Below are 24,386 nucleotides of genomic sequence, written 5' to 3'. Positions count from 1 at the left end.
GCTTCTCTGATCTTGCTCCTGCAATTTACTGCAGTTCCTTTCCCAACTCACTGGAATCTCAAAAAACACTTACCTCTCTGCTTTGGCAGCATTAGAAAAGCTGCAATCATTGCATGTTTTGTTTGATACATGATACATACATATAATATGCATGTTGTGCACATATTACATACATGCTACACACACTACACACATATGACATACATGTTACACACATGTGACACACGTGCAACACACGTGCTACTTACATATTACACACATAGTTCACACATATTACACAAATGTTACATACATATGATATACATGTTGCATGCATGTTACATACATGTCACACTCATGTTACACACCATTTAGACACAATTTTACACACATGTCACATGCATGTTACACATATTACACACATATAGCATACATGTCATACACATCACATACATGCTACACACATATGACATGCATGTCACACACATGTTACATTAATATGACACACATATGACATGCATGTTGCACATATCTTACATACATGTTACACACATATGGCATGCATATAACATGCATGGTACACACATGTTACATACATGTTACACATATGACACACAATACACATATGGCATACATATCACACATATTACATACGTGTTACACACATATTACACAGATTATACATACATATGACATACATGTTGAATACATGTTACATACATGTCATACACTTATGAAATACATGTTACACACGTTACATACATATGACACACATGACATACATGTTACGTACATGTCACGTACATGTCACATACAAACAATGAATGCAGAGCATGGAATGTAGACTGTCATGCCTCTTTTTAGTCCTTAGCAAGAGCACTTTCACAGGTAGCATGGCCGAGCGGTCTAAGGCGCTGGATTTAGGCTCCAGTCTCTTTGGAGGCGTGGGTTCAAATCCCACTGCTGCCAAGCTCTTTTAACAAATGCCTATCCTTGATTGCTCAAGCGTCTCTGAAGTTTCTGCTGCACTTTGCTGGCATTCCTTGCTCAACACACTGGAATCTCAGAACAGCAGCATTAGGAAATTGCATGCTTTGGTTGAGAAGTCTTCCAAAAGGGCACACTTCTGATGAGATGACTAGTGAAATCTTGTCAACGTTACAAAACAAGTCCAACTGAACGTGATTACCTCTCCTGTAAGCTAGATTCCACATTAACACTTTAAGTGTGGACACCAAAAAACAAGCAGTACTAATGAAAAGCTGGCACACTTTTCAGCAGAGTGCCAAGTGAACTTGCCACAGAATGCTGCACCCAAAGTCCACTCTCAAGTGTAAAGTGACCACCACCTGCTGCCTCAGAAAGAGGACTGAAACACATAAGGTGGCATCTTGGCCATCTCCGTGAAACTTCAACTACCTTTTATAATGGATAAAGTGGTGAATACTTGTAGTTTAGAGTTCTGAGGCCTCCAGCTCAAGCAATGAATGCAGAGCATGGAATATCCCACCCGATTTTAGTCGATAACGTGTTCATTTTTATGGGTAGCATGGCCGAGCGGTCTAAGGCGCTGGATTAAGGCTCCAGTCTCTTTGGGGGCGTGGGTTCGAATCCCACTGCTGCCAAACTCTTTTTAACAAAATCCCTACCCTCTAGGGCTCAAGCTTCTCTGATCTTGCTCCTGCAATTTACTGCAGTTCCTTTCCCAACTCACTGGAATCTCAAAAAACACTTACCTCTCTGCTTTAGCAGCATTAGAAAAGCTGCAATCATTGCATGTTTTGTTTGATACATGATACATACATATAATATGCATGTTGTGCACATATTACATACATGCTACACACACTACACACATATGACATACATGTTACACACATGTGACACACATGCTACTTACATATTACACACATAGTTCACACATATTACACAAATGTTACATACATATGATATACATGTTGCATGCATGTTACATACATGTCACACTCATGTTACACACCATTTAGACACAATTTTACACACATGTCACATGCATGTTACACATATTACACACATATAACATACATGTCATACACATCACATACATGCTACACACATATGACATGCATGTCACACACATGTTACATTAATATGACACACATATGACATGCATGTTGCACATATCTTACATACATGTTACACACATATGGCATGCATATGACATGCATGGTACACACATGTTACATACATGTTACACATGTGACACACAATACACATATGGCATACATATCACACATATTACATACGTGTTACACACATATTACACAGATTATACATACATATGACATACATGTTGAATGCATGTTACATACATGTCATACACTTATGAAATACATGTTACACAGGTTACATACATATGACACACATGACATACATGTTACGTACATGTCACATACAAACAATGAATGCAGAGCATGGAATGTAGACTGTCATGCCTCTTTTTAGTCCTTAGCAAGAGCACTTTCACAGGTAGCATGGCCGAGCGGTCTAAGGCGCTGGATTTAGGCTCCAGTCTCTTTGGAGGCGTGGGTTCAAATCCCACTGCTGCCAAGCTCTTTTAACAAATGCCTATCCTTGATTGCTCAAGCATCTCTGAAGTTTCTGCTGCACTTTGCTGGCATTCCTTGCTCAACACACTGGAATCTCAGAACAGCAGCATTAGGAAATTGCATGCTTTGGTTGAGAAGTCTTCCAAAAGGGCACACTTCTGATGAGATGACTAGTGAAATCTTGTCAACGTTACAAAACAAGTTCAACTGAACGTGATTACCTCTCCTGTAAGCTAGATTCCACATTAACACTTTAAGTGTGGACACCAAAAAACAAGCAGTACTAATGAAAAGCTGGCACACTTTTCAGCAGAGTGCCAAGTGAACTTGCCACAGAATGCTGCACCCAAAGTCCACTCTCAAGTGTAAAGTGACCACCACCTGCTGCCTCAGAAAGAGGACTGAAACACATAAGGTGGCATCTTGGCCATCTCCGTGAAACTTCAACTACCTTTTATAATGGATAAAGTGGTGAATACTTGTAGTTTAGAGTTCTGAGGCCTCCAGCTCAAGCAATGAATGCAGAGCATGGAATGTCCCACCCGATTTTAGTCGATAACGTGTTCATTTTTATGGGTAGCATGGCCGAGCGGTCTAAGGCGCTGGATTAAGGCTCCAGTCTCTTTGGGGGTGTGGGTTCGAATCCCACTGCTGCCAAACTCCTTTTAACAAAATCCCTACCCTCTAGGGCTCAAGCTTCTCTGATCTTGCTCCTGCAATTTACTGCAGTTCCCTTCCCAACTCACTGGAATCTCAAAAAACACTTACCTCTCTGCTTTGGCAGCATTAGAAAAGCTGCAATCATTGCATGTTTTGTTTGATACATGATACATACATATAATATGCATGTTGTGCACATATTACATACATGCTACACACACTACACACATATGACATACATGTTACACACATGTGACACACGTGCAACACACGTGCTACTTACATATTACACACATAGTTCACACATATTACACAAATGTTACATACATATGATATACATGTTGCATGCATGTTACATACATGTCACACTCATGTTACACACCATTTAGACACAATTTTACACACATGTCACATGCATGTTACACATATTACACACATATAGCATACATGTCATACACATCACATACATGCTACACACATATGACATGCATGTCACACACATGTTACATTAATATGACACACATATGACATGCATGTTGCACATATCTTACATACATGTTACACACATATGGCATGCATATAACATGCATGGTACACACATGTTACATACATGTTACACATATGACACACAATACACATATGGCATACATATCACACATATTACATACGTGTTACACACATATTACACAGATTATACATACATATGACATACATGTTGAATACATGTTACATACATGTCATACACTTATGAAATACATGTTACACACGTTACATACATATGACACACATGACATACATGTTACGTACATGTCACGTACATGTCACATACAAACAATGAATGCAGAGCATGGAATGTAGACTGTCATGCCTCTTTTTAGTCCTTAGCAAGAGCACTTTCACAGGTAGCATGGCCGAGCGGTCTAAGGCGCTGGATTTAGGCTCCAGTCTCTTTGGAGGCGTGGGTTCAAATCCCACTGCTGCCAAGCTCTTTTAACAAATGCCTATCCTTGATTGCTCAAGCGTCTCTGAAGTTTCTGCTGCACTTTGCTGGCATTCCTTGCTCAACACACTGGAATCTCAGAACAGCAGCATTAGGAAATTGCATGCTTTGGTTGAGAAGTCTTCCAAAAGGGCACACTTCTGATGAGATGACTAGTGAAATCTTGTCAACGTTACAAAACAAGTCCAACTGAACGTGATTACCTCTCCTGTAAGCTAGATTCCACATTAACACTTTAAGTGTGGACACCAAAAAACAAGCAGTACTAATGAAAAGCTGGCACACTTTTCAGCAGAGTGCCAAGTGAACTTGCCACAGAATGCTGCACCCAAAGTCCACTCTCAAGTGTAAAGTGACCACCACCTGCTGCCTCAGAAAGAGGACTGAAACACATAAGGTGGCATCTTGGCCATCTCCGTGAAACTTCAACTACCTTTTATAATGGATAAAGTGGTGAATACTTGTAGTTTAGAGTTCTGAGGCCTCCAGCTCAAGCAATGAATGCAGAGCATGGAATATCCCACCCGATTTTAGTCGATAACGTGTTCATTTTTATGGGTAGCATGGCCGAGCGGTCTAAGGCGCTGGATTAAGGCTCCAGTCTCTTTGGGGGCGTGGGTTCGAATCCCACTGCTGCCAAACTCTTTTTAACAAAATCCCTACCCTCTAGGGCTCAAGCTTCTCTGATCTTGCTCCTGCAATTTACTGCAGTTCCTTTCCCAACTCACTGGAATCTCAAAAAACACTTACCTCTCTGCTTTAGCAGCATTAGAAAAGCTGCAATCATTGCATGTTTTGTTTGATACATGATACATACATATAATATGCATGTTGTGCACATATTACATACATGCTACACACACTACACACATATGACATACATGTTACACACATGTGACACACATGCTACTTACATATTACACACATAGTTCACACATATTACACAAATGTTACATACATATGATATACATGTTGCATGCATGTTACATACATGTCACACTCATGTTACACACCATTTAGACACAATTTTACACACATGTCACATGCATGTTACACATATTACACACATATAACATACATGTCATACACATCACATACATGCTACACACATATGACATGCATGTCACACACATGTTACATTAATATGACACACATATGACATGCATGTTGCACATATCTTACATACATGTTACACACATATGGCATGCATATGACATGCATGGTACACACATGTTACATACATGTTACACATGTGACACACAATACACATATGGCATACATATCACACATATTACATACGTGTTACACACATATTACACAGATTATACATACATATGACATACATGTTGAATGCATGTTATATACATGTCATACACTTATGAAATACATGTTACACAGGTTACATACATATGACACACATGACATACATGTTACGTACATGTCACATACAAACAATGAATGCAGAGCATGGAATGTAGACTGTCATGCCTCTTTTTAGTCCTTAGCAAGAGCACTTTCACAGGTAGCATGGCCGAGCGGTCTAAGGCGCTGGATTTAGGCTCCAGTCTCTTTGGAGGCGTGGGTTCAAATCCCACTGCTGCCAAGCTCTTTTAACAAATGCCTATCCTTGATTGCTCAAGCATCTCTGAAGTTTCTGCTGCACTTTGCTGGCATTCCTTGCTCAACACACTGGAATCTCAGAACAGCAGCATTAGGAAATTGCATGCTTTGGTTGAGAAGTCTTCCAAAAGGGCACACTTCTGATGAGATGACTAGTGAAATCTTGTCAACGTTACAAAACAAGTTCAACTGAACGTGATTACCTCTCCTGTAAGCTAGATTCCACATTAACACTTTAAGTGTGGACACCAAAAAACAAGCAGTACTAATGAAAAGCTGGCACACTTTTCAGCAGAGTGCCAAGTGAACTTGCCACAGAATGCTGCACCCAAAGTCCACTCTCAAGTGTAAAGTGACCACCACCTGCTGCCTCAGAAAGAGGACTGAAACACATAAGGTGGCATCTTGGCCATCTCCGTGAAACTTCAACTACCTTTTATAATGGATAAAGTGGTGAATACTTGTAGTTTAGAGTTCTGAGGCCTCCAGCTCAAGCAATGAATGCAGAGCATGGAATGTCCCACCCGATTTTAGTCGATAACGTGTTCATTTTTATGGGTAGCATGGCCGAGCGGTCTAAGGCGCTGGATTAAGGCTCCAGTCTCTTTGGGGGTGTGGGTTCGAATCCCACTGCTGCCAAACTCCTTTTAACAAAATCCCTACCCTCTAGGGCTCAAGCTTCTCTGATCTTGCTCCTGCAATTTACTGCAGTTCCCTTCCCAACTCACTGGAATCTCAAAAAACACTTACCTCTCTGCTTTAGCAGCATTAGAAAAGCTGCAATCATTGCATGTTTTGTTTGATACATGATACATACATATAATATGCATGTTGTGCACATATTACATACATGCTACACACACTACACACATATGACATACATGTTACACACATGTGACACACGTGCAACACACGTGCTACTTACATATTACACACATAGTCCACACATATTACACAAATGTTACATACATATGATATACATGTTGCATGCATGTTACATACATGTCACACTCATGTTACACACCATTTAGACACAATTTTACACACATGTCACATGCATGTTACACATATTACACACATATAGCATACATGTCATACACATCACATACATGCTACACACATATGACATGCATGTCACACACATGTTACATTAATATGACACACATATGACATGCATGTTGCACATATCTTACATACATGTTACACACATATGGCATGCATATAACATGCATGGTACACACATGTTACATACATGTTACACATATGACACACAATACACATATGGCATACATATCACACATATTACATACGTGTTACACACATATTACACAGATTATACATACATATGACATACATGTTGAATACATGTTACATACATGTCATACACTTATGAAATACATGTTACACACGTTACATTAATATGACACACATGACATACATGTTACGTACATGTCACGTACATGTCACATACAAACAATGAATGCAGAGCATGGAATGTAGACTGTCATGCCTCTTTTTAGTCCTTAGCAAGAGCACTTTCACAGGTAGCATGGCCGAGCGGTCTAAGGCGCTGGATTTAGGCTCCAGTCTCTTTGGAGGCGTGGGTTCAAATCCCACTGCTGCCAAGCTCTTTTAACAAATGCCTATCCTTGATTGCTCAAGCGTCTCTGAAGTTTCTGCTGCACTTTGCTGGCATTCCTTGCTCAACACACTGGAATCTCAGAACAGCAGCATTAGGAAATTGCATGCTTTGGTTGAGAAGTCTTCCAAAAGGGCACACTTCTGATGAGATGACTAGTGAAATCTTGTCAACGTTACAAAACAAGTCCAACTGAACGTGATTACCTCTCCTGTAAGCTAGATTCCACATTAACACTTTAAGTGTGGACACCAAAAAACAAGCAGTACTAATGAAAAGCTGGCACACTTTTCAGCAGAGTGCCAAGTGAACTTGCCACAGAATGCTGCACCCAAAGTCCACTCTCAAGTGTAAAGTGACCACCACCTGCTGCCTCAGAAAGAGGACTGAAACACATAAGGTGGCATCTTGGCCATCTCCGTGAAACTTTAACTACCTTTTATAATGGATAAAGTGGTGAATACTTGTAGTTTAGAGTTCTGAGGCCTCCAGCTCAAGCAATGAATGCAGAGCATGGAATATCCCACCCGATTTTAGTCGATAACGTGTTCATTTTTTTGGGTAGCATGGCCGAGCGGTCTAAGGCGCTGGATTAAGGCTCCAGTCTCTTTGGGGGCATGGGTTTGAATCCCACTGCTGCCAAACTCCTTTTAACAAAATCCCTACCCTCTAGGGCTCAAGCTTCTCTGATCTTGCTCCTGCAATTTACTGCAGTTCCTTTCCCAACTCACTGGAATCTCAAAAAACACTTACCTCTCTGCTTTAGCAGCATTAGAAAAGCTGCAATCATTGCATGTTTTGTTTGATACATGATACATACATATAATATGCATGTTGTGCACATATTACATACATGCTACACACACTACACACATATGACATACATGTTACACACATGTGACACACGTGCTACTTACATATTACACACATAGTTCACACATATTACACAAATGTTACATACATATGATATACATGTTGCATGCATGTTACATACATGTCACACTCATGTTACACACCATTTAGACACAATTTTACACACATGTCACATGCATGTTACACATATAACATACATGTCATACACATCACATACATGCTACACACATATGACATGCATGTCACACACATGTTACATTAATATGACACACATATGACATGCATGTTGCACATATCTTACATACATGTTACACACATATGGCATGCATATGACATGCATGGTACACACATGTTACATACATGTTACACATATGACACACAATACACATATGGCATACATATCACACATATTACATACGTGTTACACACATATTACACAGATTATACATACATATGACATACATGTTGAATGCATGTTACATACATGTCATACACTTATGAAATACATGTTACACACGTTACATACATATGACACACATGACATACATGTTACGTACATGTCACATACAAACAATGAATGCAGAGCATGGAATGTAGACTGTCATGCCTCTTTTTAGTCCTTAGCAAGAGCACTTTCACAGGTAGCATGGCCGAGCGGTCTAAGGCGCTGGATTTAGGCTCCAGTCTCTTTGGAGGCGTGGGTTCAAATCCCACTGCTGCCAAGCTCTTTTAACAAATGCCTATCCTTGATTGCTCAAGCGTCTCTGAAGTTTCTGCTGCACTTTGCTGGCATTCCTTGCTCAACACACTCCAGAACAGCAGCATTAGGAAATTGCATGCTTTGGTTGAGAAGTCTTCCAAAAGGGCACACTTCTGATGAGATGACTAGTGAAATCTTGTCAACGTTACAAAACAAGTCCAACTGAACGTGATTACCTCTCCTGTAAGCTAGATTCCACATTAACACTTTAAGTGTGGACACCAAAAAACAAGCAGTACTAATGAAAAGCTGGCACACTTTTCAGCAGAGTGCCAAGTGAACTTGCCACAGAATGCTGCACCCAAAGTCCACTCTCAAGTGTAAAGTGACCACCACCTGCTGCCTCAGAAAGAGGACTGAAACACATAAGGTGGCATCTTGGCCATCTCCGTGAAACTTTAACTACCTTTTATAATGGATAAAGTGGTGAATACTTGTAGTTTAGAGTTCTGAGGCCTCCAGCTCAAGCAATGAATGCAGAGCATGGAATGTCCCACCCCATTTTAGTCGATAACGTGTTCATTTTTATGGGTAGCATGGCCGAGTGGTCTAAGGAGCTGGATTAAGGCTCCAGTCTCTTTGGGGGCGTGGGTTCGAATCCCACTCCTTTTAACAAAATCCCTACCCTCTAGGGCTCAAGCTTCTCTGATCTTGCTCCTGCAATTTACTGCAGTTCCTTTCCCAACTCACTGGAATCTCAAAAAACACTTACCTCTCTGCTTTAGCAGCATTAGAAAAGCTGCAATCATTGCATGTTTTGTTTGATACATGATACATACATATAATATGCATGTTGTGCACATATTACATACATGCTACACACACTACACACATATGACATACATGTTACACACATGTGACACACATGCTACTTACATATTACACACATATTACACAAATGTTACATACATATGATATACATGTTGCATGCATGTTACATACATGTCACACTCATGTTACACACCATTTAGACACAATTTTACACACATGTCACATGCATGTTACACATATTACACACATATAACATACATGTCATACACATCACATACATGCTACACACATATGCCATGCATGTCACACACATGTTACATTAATATGACACACATATGACATGCATGTTGCACATATCTTACATACATGTTACACACATATGGCATGCATATGACATGCATGGTACACACATGTTACATACATGTTACACATATGACACACAATACACATATGGCATACATATCACACATATTACATACGTGTTACACACATATTACACAGATTATACATACATATGACATACATGTTGAATGCATGTTACATACATGTCATACACTTATGAAATACATGTTACACACGTTACATACATATGACACACATGACATACATGTTACGTACATGTCACATACAAACAATGAATGCAGAGCATGGAATGTAGACTGTCATGCCTCTTTTTAGTCCTTAGCAAGAGCACTTTCACAGGTAGCATGGCCGAGCGGTCTAAGGCGCTGGATTTAGGCTCCAGTCTCTTTAGAGGCGTGGGTTCAAATCCCACTGCTGCCAAGTTCTTTTAACAAATGCCTATCCTTGATTGCTCAAGCGTCTCTGAAGTTTCTGCTGCACTTTGCTGGCATTCCTTGCTCAACACACTGGAATCTCAGAACAGCAGCATTAGGAAATTGCATGCTTTGGTTGAGAAGTCTTCCAAAAGGGCACACTTCTGATGAGATGACTAGTGAAATCTTGTCAACGTTACAAAACAAGTCCAACTGAACGTGATTACCTCTCCTGTAAGCTAGATTCCACATTAACACTTTAAATGTGGACACCAAAAAACAAGCAGTACTAATGAAAAGCTGGCACACTTTTCAGCAGAGTGCCAAGTGAACTTGCCACAGAATGCTGCACCCAAAGTCCACTCTCAAGTGTAAAGTGACCACCACCTGCTGCCTCAGAAAGAGGACTGAAACACATAAGGTGGCATCTTGGCCATCTCCGTGAAACTTCAACTACCTTTTATAATGGATAAAGTGGTGAATACTTGTAGTTTAGAGTTCTGAGGCCTCCAGCTCAAGCAATGAATGCAGAGCATGGAATGTCCCACCCCATTTTAGTCGATAATGTGTTCATTTTTATGGGTAGCATGGCCGAGCGGTCTAAGGCGCTGGATTAAGGCTCCAGTCTCTTTGGGGGCGTGGGTTCGAATCCCACTGCTGCCAAACTCCTTTTAACAAAATCCCTACCCTCTAGGACTCAAGCTTCTCTGATCTTGCTCCTGCAATTTACTGCAGTTCCTTTCCCAACTCACTGGAATCTCAAAAAACACTTACCTCTCTGCTTTGGCAGCATTAGAAAAGCTGCAATCATTGCATGTTTTGTTTGATACATGATACATACATATAATATGCATGTTGTGCACATATTACATACATGCTACACACACTACACACATATGACATACATGTTACACACATGTGACACATGTGCTACTTACATATTACACACATAGTTCACACATATTACACAAATGTTACATACATATGATATACATGTTGCATGCATGTTACATACATGTCACACTCATGTTACACACCATTTAGACACAATTTTACACACATGTCACATGCATGTTACACAAATTACACACATATGGCATACATGTCATACACATCACATACATGCTACACACATATGACATGCATGTCACACACATGTTACATTAATATGACACACATATGACATGCATGTTGCACATATCTTACATACATGTTACACACACATGGCATGCATATGACATGCATGGTACACACATGTTACATACATGTTACACATATGACACACAATACACATATGGCATACATATCACACATATTACATACGTGTTACACACATATTACACAGATTATACATACATATGACATACATGTTGAATACATGTTACATACATGTCATACACTTATGAAATACATGTTACACACGTTACATACATATGACACACATGACATACATGTTACGTACATGTCACATACAAACAATGAATGCAGAGCATGGAATGTAGACTGTCATGCCTCTTTTTAGTCCTTAGCAAGAGCACTTTCACAGGTAGCATGGCCGAGCGGTCTAAGGCGCTGGATTTAGGCTCCAGTCTCTTTGGAGGCATGGGTTCAAATCCCACTGCTGCCAAGCTCTTTTAACAAATGCCTATCCTTGATTGCTCAAGCGTCTCTGAAGTTTCTGCTGCACTTTGCTGGCATTCCTTGCTCAACACACTGGAATCTCAGAACAGCAGCATTAGGAAATTGCATGCTTTGGTTGAGAAGTCTTCCAAAAGGGCACACTTCTGATGAGATGACTAGTGAAATCTTGTCAACGTTACAAAACAAGTCCAACTGAACGTGATTACCTCTCCTGTAAGCTAGATTCCACATTAACACTTTAAATGTGGACACCAAAAAACAAGCAGTACTAATGAAAAGCTGGCACACTTTTCAGCAGAGTGCCAAGTGAACTTGCCACAGAATGCTGCACCCAAAGTCCACTCTCAAGTGTAAAGTGACCACCACCTGCTGCCTCAGAAAGAGGACTGAAACACATAAGGTGGCATCTTGGCCATCTCCGTGAAACTTCAACTACCTTTTATAATGGATAAAGTGGTGAATACTTGTAGTTTAGAGTTCTGAGGCCTCCAGCTCAAGCAATGAATGCAGAGCATGGAATGTCCCACCCCATTTTAGTCGATAATGTGTTCATTTTTATGGGTAGCATGGCCGAGCGGTCTAAGGCGCTGGATTAAGGCTCCAGTCTCTTTGGGGGCGTGGGTTCGAATCCCACTGCTGCCAAACTCCTTTTAACAAAATCCCTACCCTCTAGGACTCAAGCTTCTCTGATCTTGCTCCTGCAATTTACTGCAGTTCCTTTCCCAACTCACTGGAATCTCAAAAAACACTTACCTCTCTGCTTTGGCAGCATTAGAAAAGCTGCAATCATTGCATGTTTTGTTTGATACATGATACATACATATAATATGCATGTTGTGCACATATTACATACATGCTACACACACTACACACATATGACATACATGTTACACACATGTGACACACGTGCTACTTACATATTACACACATAGTTCACACATATTACACAAATGTTACATACATATGATATACATGTTGCATGCATGTTACATACATGTCACACTCATGTTACACACCATTTAGACACAATTTTACACACATGTCACATGCATGTTACACATATTACACACATATGGCATACATGTCATACACATCACATACATGCTACACACATATGACATGCATGTCACACACATGTTACATTAATATGACACACATATGACATGCATGTTGCACATATCTTACATACATGTTACACACACATGGCATGCATATGACATGCATGGTACACACATGTTACATACATGTTACACATATGACACACAATACACATATGGCATACATATCACACATATTACATACGTGTTACACACATATTACACAGATTATACATACATATGACATACATGTTGAATACATGTTACATACATGTCATACACTTATGAAATACATGTTACACACGTTACATACATATGACACACATGACATACATGTTACGTACATGTCACATACAAACAATGAATGCAGAGCATGGAATGTAGACTGTCGTGCCTCTTTTTAGTCCTTAGCAAGAGCACTTTCACAGGTAGCATGGCCGAGCGGTCTAAGGCGCTGGATTTAGGCTCCAGTCTCTTTGGAGGCGTGGGTTCAAATCCCACTGCTGCCAAGCTCTTTTAACAAATGCCTATCCTTGATTGCTCAAGCGTCTCTGAAGTTTCTGCTGCACTTTGCTGGCATTCTTTTGCTCAACACACTGGAATCTCAGAACAGCAGCATTAGGAAATTGCATGCTTTGGTTGAGAAGTCTTCCAAAAGGGCACACTTTTGATGAGATGACTAGTGAAATCTTGTCAACGTTACAAAACAAGTCCAACTGAACGTGATTACCTCTCCTGTAAGCTAGATTCCACATTAACACTTTAAGTGTGGACACCAAAAAACAAGCAGTACTAATGAAAAGCTGGCACACTTTTCAGCAGAGTGCCAAGTGAACTTGCCACAGAATGCTGCACCCAAAGTCCACTCTCAAGTGTAAAGTGACCACCACCTGCTGCCTCAGAAAGAGGACTAAGAGGACTGAAACACATAAGGTGGCATCTTGGCCATCTCCGTGAAACTTTAACTACCTTTTATAATGGATAAAGTGGTGAATACTTGTAGTTTAGAGTTCTGAGGCCTCCAGCTCAAGCAATGAATGCAGAGCATGGAATGTCCCACCCGATTTTAGTCAATAACGTGTTCATTTTTTATGGGTAGCATGGCCGAGCGGTCTATGGCCCTGGATTAAGGCTCCAGTCTCTTTGGGGGCATGGGTTCGAATCCCACTGCTGCCAAACTCCTTTTAACAAAATCCCTACCCTCTAGGGCTCAAGCTTCTCTGATCTTGCTCCTGCAATTTACTGCAGTTCCTTTCCCAACTCACTGGAATCTCAAAAAACACTTACCTCTCTGCTTTAGCAGCATTAGAAAAGCTGCAATCATTGCATGTTTTGTTTGATACATGATACATACATATAATATGCATGTTGTGCACATATTACATACATGCTACACACACTACACACATATGACATACATGTTACACACATGTGACACACGTGCTACTTACATATTACACACATAGTTCACACATATTACACAAATGTTACATACTGCACCCAAAGTCCACTCTCAAGTGTAAAGTGACCACCACCTGCTGCCTCAGAAAGAGGACTGAAACACATAAGGTGGCATCTTGGCCATCTCCGTGAAACTTTAACTACCTTTTATAATGGATAAAGTGGTGAATACTTGTAGTTTAGAGTTCTGAGGCCTCCAGCTCAAGCAATGAATGCAGAGCATGGAATGTCCCACCCGATTTTAGTCGATAACGTGTTCATTTTTATGGGTAGCATGGCCGAGCGGTCTAAGGCGCTGGATTAAGGCTCCAGTCTCTTTGGGGGCGTGGGTTCGAATCCCACTGCTGCCAAACTCCTTTTAACAAAATCCCTACCCTCTAGGGCTCAAGCTTCTCTGATCTTGCTCCTGCAATTTACTGCAGTTCCTTTCCCAACTCACTGGAATCTCAAAAAACACTTACCTCTCTGCTTTAGCAGCATTAGAAAAGCTGCAATCATTGCATGTTTTGTTTGATACATGATACATACATATAATATGCATGTTGTGCACATATTACATACATGCTACACACACTACACACATATGACATACATGTTACACACATGTGACACATGTGCTACTTACATATTACACACATAGTTCACACATATTACACAAATGTTACATACATATGATATACATGTTGCATGCATGTTACATACATGTCACACTCATGTTACACACCATTTAGACACAATTTTACACACATGTCACATGCATGTTACACATATTACACACATATAACATACATGTCATACACATCACATACATGCTACACACATATGCCATGCATGTCACACACATGTTACATTAATATGACACACATATGACATGCATGTTGCACATATCTTACATACATGTTACACACATATGGCATGCATATGACATGCATGGTACACACATGTTACATACATGTTACACATATGACACACAATACACATATGGCATACATATCACACATATTACATACGTGTTACACACATATTACACAGATTATACATACATATGACATACATGTTGAATGCATGTTACATACATGTCATACACTTATGAAATACATGTTACACACGTTACATACATATGACACACATGACATACATGTTACGTACATGTCACATACAAACAATGAATGCAGAGCATGGAATGTAGACTGTCATGCCTCTTTTTAGTCCTTAGCAAGAGCACTTTCACAGGTAGCATGGCCGAGCGGTCTAAGGCGCTGGATTTAGGCTCCAGTCTCTTTGGAGGCGTGGGTTCAAATCCCACTGCTGCCAAGCTCTTTTAACAAATGCCTATCCTTGATTGCTCAAGCGTCTCTGAAGTTTCTGCTGCACTTTGCTGGCATTCCTTTGCTCAACACACTGGAATCTCAGAACAGCAGCATTAGGAAATTGCATGCTTTGGTTGAGAAGTCTTCCAAAAGGGCACACTTTTGATGAGATGACTAGTGAAATCTTGTCAACGTTACAAAACAAGTCCAACTGAACGTGATTACCTCTCCTGTAAGCTAGATTCCACATTAACACTTTAAGTGTGGACACCAAAAAACAAGCAGTACTAATGAAAAGCTGGCACACTTTTCAGCAGAGTGCCAAGTGAACTTGCCACAGAATGCTGCACCCAAAGTCCACTCTCAAGTGTAAAGTGACCACCACCTGCTGCCTCAGAAAGAGGACTGAAACACATAAGGTGGCATCTTGGCCATCTCCGTGAAACTTTAACTACCTTTTATAATGGATAAAGTGGTGAATACTTGTAGTTTAGAGTTCTGAGGCCTCCAGCTCAAGCAATGAATGCAGAGCATGGAATGTCCCACCCAATTTTAGTCAATAACGTCTTCATTTTTTATGGGTAGCATGGCCGAGCGGTCTAAGGCCCTGTATTAAGGCTCCAGTCTCTTTGGGGGCATGGGTTCGAATCCCACTGCTGTCAAACTCCTTTTAACAAAATCCCTACCCTCTAGGGCTCAAGCTTCTCTGATCTTGCTCCTGCAATTTACTGCAGTTCCTTTCCCAACTCACTGGAATCTCAAAAAACACTTACCTCTCTGCTTTAGCAGCATTAGAAAAGCTGCAATCATTGCATGTTTTGTTTGATACATGATACATACATATAATATGCATGTTGTGCACATATTACATACATGCTACACACACTACACACATATGACATACATGTTACACACATGTGACACACGTGCTACTTACATATTACACACATAGTTCACACATATTACACAAATGTTACATACATATGATATACATGTTGCATGCATGTTACATACATGTCACACTCATGTTACACACCATTTAGACACAATTTTACACACATGTCACATGCATGTTACACATATTACACACATATAACATACATGTCATACACATCACATACATGCTACACACATATGCCATGCATGTCACACACATGTTACATGAATTTGACACACATATGACATGCATGTTGCACATATCTTACATACATGTTACACACATATGGCATGCATATGACATGCATGGTACACACATGTTACATACATGTTACACATATGACACACAATACACATATGGCATACATATCACACATATTACATACGTGTTACACACATATTACACAGATTATACATACATATGACATACATGTTGAATGCATGTTACATACATGTCATACACTTATGAAATACATGTTACACACGTTACATACATATGACACACATGACATACATGTTACGTACATGTCACATACAAACAATGAATGCAGAGCATGGAATGTAGACTGTCGTGCCTCTTTTTAGTCCTTAGCAAGAGCACTTTCACAGGTAGCATGGCCGAGCGGTCTAAGGCGCTGGATTTAGGCTCCAGTCTCTTTGGAGGCGTGGGTTCAAATCCCACTGCTGCCAAGCTCTTTTAACAAATGCCTATCCTTGATTGCTCAAGCGTCTCTGAAGTTTCTGCTGCACTTTGCTGGCATTCCTTTGCTCAACACACTGGAATCTCAGAACAGCAGCATTAGGAAATTGCATGCTTTGGTTGAGAAGTCTTCCAAAAGGGCACACTTTTGATGAGATGACTAGTGAAATCTTGTCAACGTTACAAAACAAGTCCAACTGAACGTGATTACCTCTCCTGTAAGCTAGATTCCACATTAACACTTTAAGTGTGGACACCAAAAAACAAGCAGTACTAATGAAAAGCTGGCACACTTTTCAGCAGAGTGCCAAGTGAACTTGCCACAGAATGCTGCACCCAAAGTCCACTCTCAAGTGTAAAGTGACCACCACCTGCTGCCTCAGAAAGAGGACTGAAACACATAAGGTGGCATCTTGGCCATCTCCGTGAAACTTTAACTACCTTTTATAATGGATAAAGTGGTGAATACTTGTAGTTTAGAGTTCTGAGGCCTCCAGCTCAAGCAATGAATGCAGAGCATGGAATGTCCCACCCGATTTTAGTCGATAATGTGTTCATTTTTATGGGTAGCATGGCCGAGCGGTCTAAGGCGCTGGATTAAGGCTCCAGTCTCTTTGGGGGCATGGGTTCGAATCCCACTGCTGCCAAACTCCTTTTAACAAAATCCCTACCCTCTAGGGCTCAAGCTTCTCTGATCTTGCTCCTGCAATTTACTGCAGTTCCTTTCCCAACTCACTGGAATCTCAAAAAACACTTACCTCTCTGCTTTAGCAGCATTAGAAAAGCTGCAATCATTGCATGTTTTGTTTGATACATGATACATACATATAATATGCATGTTGTGCACATATTACATACATGCTACACACACTACACACATATGACATACATGTTACACACATGTGACACACGTGCTACTTACATATTACACACATAGTTCACACATATTACACAAATGTTACATACATATGGTATACATGTTGCATGCATGTTACATACATGTCACACTCATGTTACACACATGTCACATGCATGTTACACATATTACACACATATAACATACATGTCATACACATCACATACATGCTACACACATATGCCATGCATGTCACACACATGTTACATTAATATGACACACATATGACATGCATGTTGCACATATCTTACATACATGTTACACACATATGGCATGCATATGACATGCATGGTACACACATGTTACATACATGTTACACATATGACACACAATACACATATGGCATACATATCACACATATTACATACGTGTTACACACATATTACACAGATTATACATACATATGACATACATGTTGAATGCATGTTACATACATGTCATACACTTATGAAATACATGTTACACACGTTACATACATATGACACACATGACATACATGTTACGTACATGTCACATACAAACAATGAATGCAGAGCATGGAATGTAGACTGTCATGCCTCTTTTTAGTCCTTAGCAAGAGCACTTTCACAGGTAGCATGGCCGAGCGGTCTAAGGCGCTGGATTTAGGCTCCAGTCTCTTTGGAGGCGTGGGTTCAAATCCCACTGCTGCCAAGCTCTTTTAACAAATGCCTATCCTTGATTGCTCAAGCGTCTCTGAAGTTTCTGCTGCACTTTGCTGGCATTCCTTTGCTCAACACACTGGAATCTCAGAACAGCAGCATTAGGAAATTGCATGCTTTGGTTGAGAAGTCTTCCAAAAGGGCACACTTTTGATGAGATGACTAGTGAAATCTTGTCAACGTTACAAAACAAGTCCAACTGAACGTGATTACCTCTCCTGTAAGCTAGATTCCACATTAACACTTTAAGTGTGGACACCAAAAAACAAGCAGTACTAATGAAAAGCTGGCACACTTTTCAGCAGAGTGCCAAGTGAACTTGCCACAGAATGCTGCACCCAAAGTCCACTCTCAAGTGTAAAGTGACCACCACCTGCTGCCTCAGAAAGAGGACTGAAACACATAAGGTGGCATCTTGGCCATCTCCGTGAAACTTTAACTACCTTTTATAATGGATAAAGTGGTGAATACTTGTAGTTTAGAGTTCTGAGGCCTCCAGCTCAAGCAATGAATGCAGAGCATGGAATGTCCCACCCGATTTTAGTCAATAACGTGTTCATTTTTTATGGGTAGCATGGCCAAGCGGTCTAAGGCCCTGGATTAAGGCTCCAGTCTCTTTGGGGGCATGGGTTCGAATCCCACTGCTGCCAAACTCCTTTTAACAAAATCCCTACCCTCTAGGGCTCAAGCTTCTCTGATCTTGCTCCTGCAATTTACTGCAGTTCCTTTCCCAACTCACTGGAATCTCAAAAAACACTTACCTCTCTGCTTTAGCAGCATTAGAAAAGCTGCAATCATTGCATGTTTTGTTTGATACATGATACATACATATAATATGCATGTTGTGCACATATTACATACATGCTACACACACTACACACATATGACATACATGTTACACACATGTGACACACGTGCTACTTACATATTACACACATAGTTCACACATATTACACAAATGTTACATACATATGATATACATGTTGCATGCATGTTACATACATGTCACACTCATGTTACACACCATTTAGACACAATTTTACACACATGTCACATGCATGTTACACATATTACACACATATAACATACATGTCATACACATCACATACATGCTACACACATATGCCATGCATGTCACACACATGTTACATGAATATGACACACATATGACATGCATGTTGCACATATCTTACATACATGTTACACACATATGGCATGCATATGACATGCATGGTACACACATGTTACATACATGTTACACATATGACACACAATACACATATGGCATACATATCACACATATTACATACGTGTTACACACATATTACACAGATTATACATACATATGACATACATGTTGAATGCATGTTACATACATGTCATACACTTATGAAATACATGTTACACACGTTACATACATATGACACACATGACATACATGTTATGTACATGTCACATACAAACAATGAATGCAGAGCATGGAATGTAGACTGTCGTGCCTCTTTTTAGTCCTTAGCAAGAGCACTTTCACAGGTAGCATGGCCGAGCGGTCTAAGGCGCTGGATTTAGGCTCCAGTCTCTTTGGAGGCGTGGGATCAAATCCCACTGCTGCCAAGCTCTTTTAACAAATGCCTATCCTTGATTGCTCAAGCGTCTCTGAAGTTTCTGCTGCACTTTGCTGGCATTCCTTTGCTCAACACACTGGAATCTCAGAACAGCAGCATTAGGAAATTGCATGCTTTGGTTGAGAAGTCTTCCAAAAGGGAACACTTTTGATGAGATGACTAGTGAAATCTTGTCAACGTTACAAAACAAGTCCAACTGAACGTGATTACCTCTCCTGTAAGCTAGATTCCACATTAACACTTTAAGTGTGGACACCAAAAAACAAGCAGTACTAATGAAAAGCTGGCACACTTTTCAGCAGAGTGCCAAGTGAACTTGCCACAGAATGCTGCACCCAAAGTCCACTCTCAAGTGTAAAGTGACCACCACCTGCTGCCTCAGAAAGAGGACTGAAACACATAAGGTGGCATCTTGGCCATCTCCGTGAAACTTTACCTACCTTTTATAATGGATAAAGTGGTGAATACTTGTAGTTTAGAGTTCTGAGGCCTCCAGCTCAAGCAATGAATGCAGAGCATGGAATGTCCCACCCGATTTTAGTCGATAACGTGTTCATTTTTATGGGTAGCATGGCCGAGCGGTCTAAGGCGCTGGATTAAGGCTCCAGTCTCTTTGGGGGCGTGGGTTCGAATCCCACTGCTGCCAAACTCCTTTTAACAAAATCCCTACCCTCTAGGGCTCAAGCTTCTCTGATCTTGCTCCTGCAATTTACTGCAGTTCCTTTCCCAACTCACTGGAATCTCAAAAAACACTTACCTCTCTGCTTTAGCAGCATTAGAAAAGCTGCAATCATTGCATGTTTTGTTTGATACATGATACATACATATAATATGCATGTTGTGCACATATTACATACATGCTACACACACTACACACATATGACATACATGTTACACACATGTGACACACGTGCTACTTACATATTACACACATAGTTCACACATATTACACAAATGTTACATACATATGATATACATGTTGCATGCATGTTACATACATGTCACACTCATGTTACACACCATTTAGACACAATTTTACACACATGTCACATGCATGTTACACATATTACACACATATAACATACATGTCATACACATCACATACATGCTACACACATATGCCATGCATGTCACACACATGTTACATTAATATGACACACATATGACATGCATGTTGCACATATCTTACATACATGTTACACACATATGGCATGCATATGACATGCATGGTACACACATGTTACATACATGTTACACATATGACACACAATACACATATGGCATACATATCACACATATTACATACGTGTTACACACATATTACACAGATTATACATACATATGACATACATGTTGAATGCATGTTACATACATGTCATACACTTATGAAATACATGTTACACACGTTACATACATATGACACACATGACATACATGTTACGTACCACCTTATGTGTTTCAGTCCTCTTTCTGGGCATGCATATGACATGCATGGTACACACATGTTACATACATGTTACACATATGACACACAATACACATATGGCATACATATCACACATATTACATACGTGTTACACACATATTACACAGATTATACATACATATGACATACATGTTGAATGCATGTTACATACATGTCATACACTTATGAAATACATGTTACACACGTTACATACATATGACACACATGACATACATGTTACGTACATGTCACATACAAACAATGAATGCAAAGCATGGAATGTAGACTGTTGTGCCTCTTTTTAGTCCTTAGCAAGAGCACTTTCACAGGTAGCATGGCCGAGCGGTCTAAGCCGCTGGATTTAGGCTCCAGTCTCTTTGGAGGCGTGGGTTCAAATCCCACTGCTGCCAAGCTCTTTTAACAAATGCCTATCCTTGATTGCTCAAGCGTCTCTGAAGTTTCTGCTGCACTTTGCTGGCATTCCTTTGCTCAACACACTGGAATCTCAGAACAGCAGCATTAGGAAATTGCATGCTTTGGTTGAGAAGTCTTCCAAAAGGGCACACTTTTGATGAGATGACTAGTGAAATCTTGTCAACGTTACAAAACAAGTCCAACTGAACGTGATTACCTCTCCTGTAAGCTAGATTCCACATTAACACTTTAAGTGTGGACACCAAAAAACAAGCAGTACTAATGAAAAGCTGGCACACTTTTCAGCAGAGTGCCAAGTGAACTTGCCACAGAATGCTGCACCCAAAGTCCACTCTCAAGTGTAAAGTGACCACCACCTGCTGCCTCAGAAAGAGGACTGAAACACATAAGGTGGCATCTTGGCCATCTCCGTGAAACTTTAACTACCTTTTATAATGGATAAAGTGGTGAATACTTGTAGTTTAGAGTTCTGAGGCCTCCAGCTCAAGCAATGAATGCAGAGCATGGAATGTCCCACCCGATTTTAGTCAATAACGTGTTCATTTTTTATGGGTAGCATGGCCGAGCGGTCTAAGGCGCTGGATTAAGGCTCCAGTCTCTTTGGGGGCATGGGTTCGAATCCCACTGCTGCCAAACTCATTTTAACAAAATCCCTACCCTCTAGGGCTCAAGCTTCTCTGATCTTGCTCCTGCAATTTACTGCAGTTCCTTTCCCAACTCACTGGAATCTCAAAAAACACTTACCTCTCTGCTTTAGCAGCATTAGAAAAGCTGCAATCATTGCATGTTTTGTTTGATACATGATACATACATATAATATGCATGTTGTGCACATATTACATACATGCTACACACACTACACACATATGACATACATGTTACACACATGTGACACACGTGCTACTTACATATTACACACATAGTTCACACATATTACACAAATGTTACATACATATGATATACATGTTGCATGCATGTTACATACATGTCACACTCATGTTACACACCATGTAGACACAATTTTACACACATGTCACATGCATGTTACACATATTACACACATATAACATACATTTCATACACATCACATACATGCTACACACATATGCCATGCATGTCACACACATGTTACATTAATATGACACACATATGACATGCATGTTGCACATATATTACATACATGTTACACACATATGGCATGCATATGACATGCATGGTACACACATGTTACATACATGTTACACATATGACACACAATACACATATGGCATACATATCACACATATTACATACGTGTTACACACATATTACACAGATTATACATACATATGACATACATGTTGAATGCATGTTACATACATGTCATACACTTATGAAATACATGTTACACACGTTACATACATATGACACACATGACATACATGTTACGTACCACCTTATGTGTTTCAGTCCTC

General features: G+C 40.2%; 24 non-coding genes across 24 annotated transcripts; all 24 read left to right on the top strand.

The window, feature by feature from the left end:
* Positions 1–866: 866 nt before the first annotated feature.
* TRNAL-UAG (transfer RNA leucine (anticodon UAG)) lies at positions 867–948 on the top strand. Its single transcript has one exon. It is a non-coding gene; the product is annotated as a tRNA-Leu (tRNA).
* Positions 949–1,522: 574 nt separating this feature from the next.
* TRNAL-AAG (transfer RNA leucine (anticodon AAG)) lies at positions 1,523–1,604 on the top strand. Its single transcript has one exon. It is a non-coding gene; the product is annotated as a tRNA-Leu (tRNA).
* Positions 1,605–2,486: 882 nt separating this feature from the next.
* On the top strand, positions 2,487–2,568 carry TRNAL-UAG (transfer RNA leucine (anticodon UAG)). Its single transcript has one exon. It is a non-coding gene; the product is annotated as a tRNA-Leu (tRNA).
* A 574-nt stretch (positions 2,569–3,142) lies between these two features.
* Positions 3,143–3,224, top strand: TRNAL-AAG (transfer RNA leucine (anticodon AAG)). Its single transcript has one exon. It is a non-coding gene; the product is annotated as a tRNA-Leu (tRNA).
* A 904-nt stretch (positions 3,225–4,128) lies between these two features.
* On the top strand, positions 4,129–4,210 carry TRNAL-UAG (transfer RNA leucine (anticodon UAG)). Its single transcript has one exon. It is a non-coding gene; the product is annotated as a tRNA-Leu (tRNA).
* Positions 4,211–4,784: 574 nt separating this feature from the next.
* TRNAL-AAG (transfer RNA leucine (anticodon AAG)) lies at positions 4,785–4,866 on the top strand. The gene has a single exon. It is a non-coding gene; the product is annotated as a tRNA-Leu (tRNA).
* An 882-nt stretch (positions 4,867–5,748) lies between these two features.
* TRNAL-UAG (transfer RNA leucine (anticodon UAG)) lies at positions 5,749–5,830 on the top strand. The gene has a single exon. It is a non-coding gene; the product is annotated as a tRNA-Leu (tRNA).
* Positions 5,831–6,404: 574 nt separating this feature from the next.
* Positions 6,405–6,486, top strand: TRNAL-AAG (transfer RNA leucine (anticodon AAG)). Its single transcript has one exon. It is a non-coding gene; the product is annotated as a tRNA-Leu (tRNA).
* Positions 6,487–7,390: 904 nt separating this feature from the next.
* Positions 7,391–7,472, top strand: TRNAL-UAG (transfer RNA leucine (anticodon UAG)). The gene has a single exon. It is a non-coding gene; the product is annotated as a tRNA-Leu (tRNA).
* A 1,527-nt stretch (positions 7,473–8,999) lies between these two features.
* TRNAL-UAG (transfer RNA leucine (anticodon UAG)) lies at positions 9,000–9,081 on the top strand. Its single transcript has one exon. It is a non-coding gene; the product is annotated as a tRNA-Leu (tRNA).
* Positions 9,082–10,591: 1,510 nt separating this feature from the next.
* Positions 10,592–10,673, top strand: TRNAL-UAG (transfer RNA leucine (anticodon UAG)). The gene has a single exon. It is a non-coding gene; the product is annotated as a tRNA-Leu (tRNA).
* Positions 10,674–11,247: 574 nt separating this feature from the next.
* TRNAL-AAG (transfer RNA leucine (anticodon AAG)) lies at positions 11,248–11,329 on the top strand. The gene has a single exon. It is a non-coding gene; the product is annotated as a tRNA-Leu (tRNA).
* An 882-nt stretch (positions 11,330–12,211) lies between these two features.
* On the top strand, positions 12,212–12,293 carry TRNAL-UAG (transfer RNA leucine (anticodon UAG)). Its single transcript has one exon. It is a non-coding gene; the product is annotated as a tRNA-Leu (tRNA).
* Positions 12,294–12,867: 574 nt separating this feature from the next.
* TRNAL-AAG (transfer RNA leucine (anticodon AAG)) lies at positions 12,868–12,949 on the top strand. The gene has a single exon. It is a non-coding gene; the product is annotated as a tRNA-Leu (tRNA).
* Positions 12,950–13,831: 882 nt separating this feature from the next.
* TRNAL-UAG (transfer RNA leucine (anticodon UAG)) lies at positions 13,832–13,913 on the top strand. Its single transcript has one exon. It is a non-coding gene; the product is annotated as a tRNA-Leu (tRNA).
* Positions 13,914–15,133: 1,220 nt separating this feature from the next.
* TRNAL-AAG (transfer RNA leucine (anticodon AAG)) lies at positions 15,134–15,215 on the top strand. The gene has a single exon. It is a non-coding gene; the product is annotated as a tRNA-Leu (tRNA).
* An 882-nt stretch (positions 15,216–16,097) lies between these two features.
* TRNAL-UAG (transfer RNA leucine (anticodon UAG)) lies at positions 16,098–16,179 on the top strand. The gene has a single exon. It is a non-coding gene; the product is annotated as a tRNA-Leu (tRNA).
* A 1,540-nt stretch (positions 16,180–17,719) lies between these two features.
* TRNAL-UAG (transfer RNA leucine (anticodon UAG)) lies at positions 17,720–17,801 on the top strand. The gene has a single exon. It is a non-coding gene; the product is annotated as a tRNA-Leu (tRNA).
* A 575-nt stretch (positions 17,802–18,376) lies between these two features.
* On the top strand, positions 18,377–18,458 carry TRNAL-AAG (transfer RNA leucine (anticodon AAG)). Its single transcript has one exon. It is a non-coding gene; the product is annotated as a tRNA-Leu (tRNA).
* Positions 18,459–19,317: 859 nt separating this feature from the next.
* TRNAL-UAG (transfer RNA leucine (anticodon UAG)) lies at positions 19,318–19,399 on the top strand. Its single transcript has one exon. It is a non-coding gene; the product is annotated as a tRNA-Leu (tRNA).
* Positions 19,400–20,939: 1,540 nt separating this feature from the next.
* On the top strand, positions 20,940–21,021 carry TRNAL-UAG (transfer RNA leucine (anticodon UAG)). The gene has a single exon. It is a non-coding gene; the product is annotated as a tRNA-Leu (tRNA).
* A 575-nt stretch (positions 21,022–21,596) lies between these two features.
* TRNAL-AAG (transfer RNA leucine (anticodon AAG)) lies at positions 21,597–21,678 on the top strand. Its single transcript has one exon. It is a non-coding gene; the product is annotated as a tRNA-Leu (tRNA).
* Positions 21,679–22,825: 1,147 nt separating this feature from the next.
* Positions 22,826–22,907, top strand: TRNAL-UAG (transfer RNA leucine (anticodon UAG)). Its single transcript has one exon. It is a non-coding gene; the product is annotated as a tRNA-Leu (tRNA).
* Positions 22,908–23,483: 576 nt separating this feature from the next.
* On the top strand, positions 23,484–23,565 carry TRNAL-AAG (transfer RNA leucine (anticodon AAG)). Its single transcript has one exon. It is a non-coding gene; the product is annotated as a tRNA-Leu (tRNA).
* Positions 23,566–24,386: the final 821 nt, after the last annotated feature.

Source organism: Lithobates pipiens, unplaced genomic scaffold (genome assembly GCF_037356315.1).
Source record: "Lithobates pipiens isolate NorthernLeopardFrog02 unplaced genomic scaffold, aLitPip1_a1.2 Scaffold_28, whole genome shotgun sequence".
Taxonomy (NCBI): domain Eukaryota; kingdom Metazoa; phylum Chordata; class Amphibia; order Anura; family Ranidae; genus Lithobates; species Lithobates pipiens.
The sequence above is the reverse complement of the archived record's forward strand: the minus strand, read 5'-3'. Positions and strand labels throughout refer to the sequence as shown.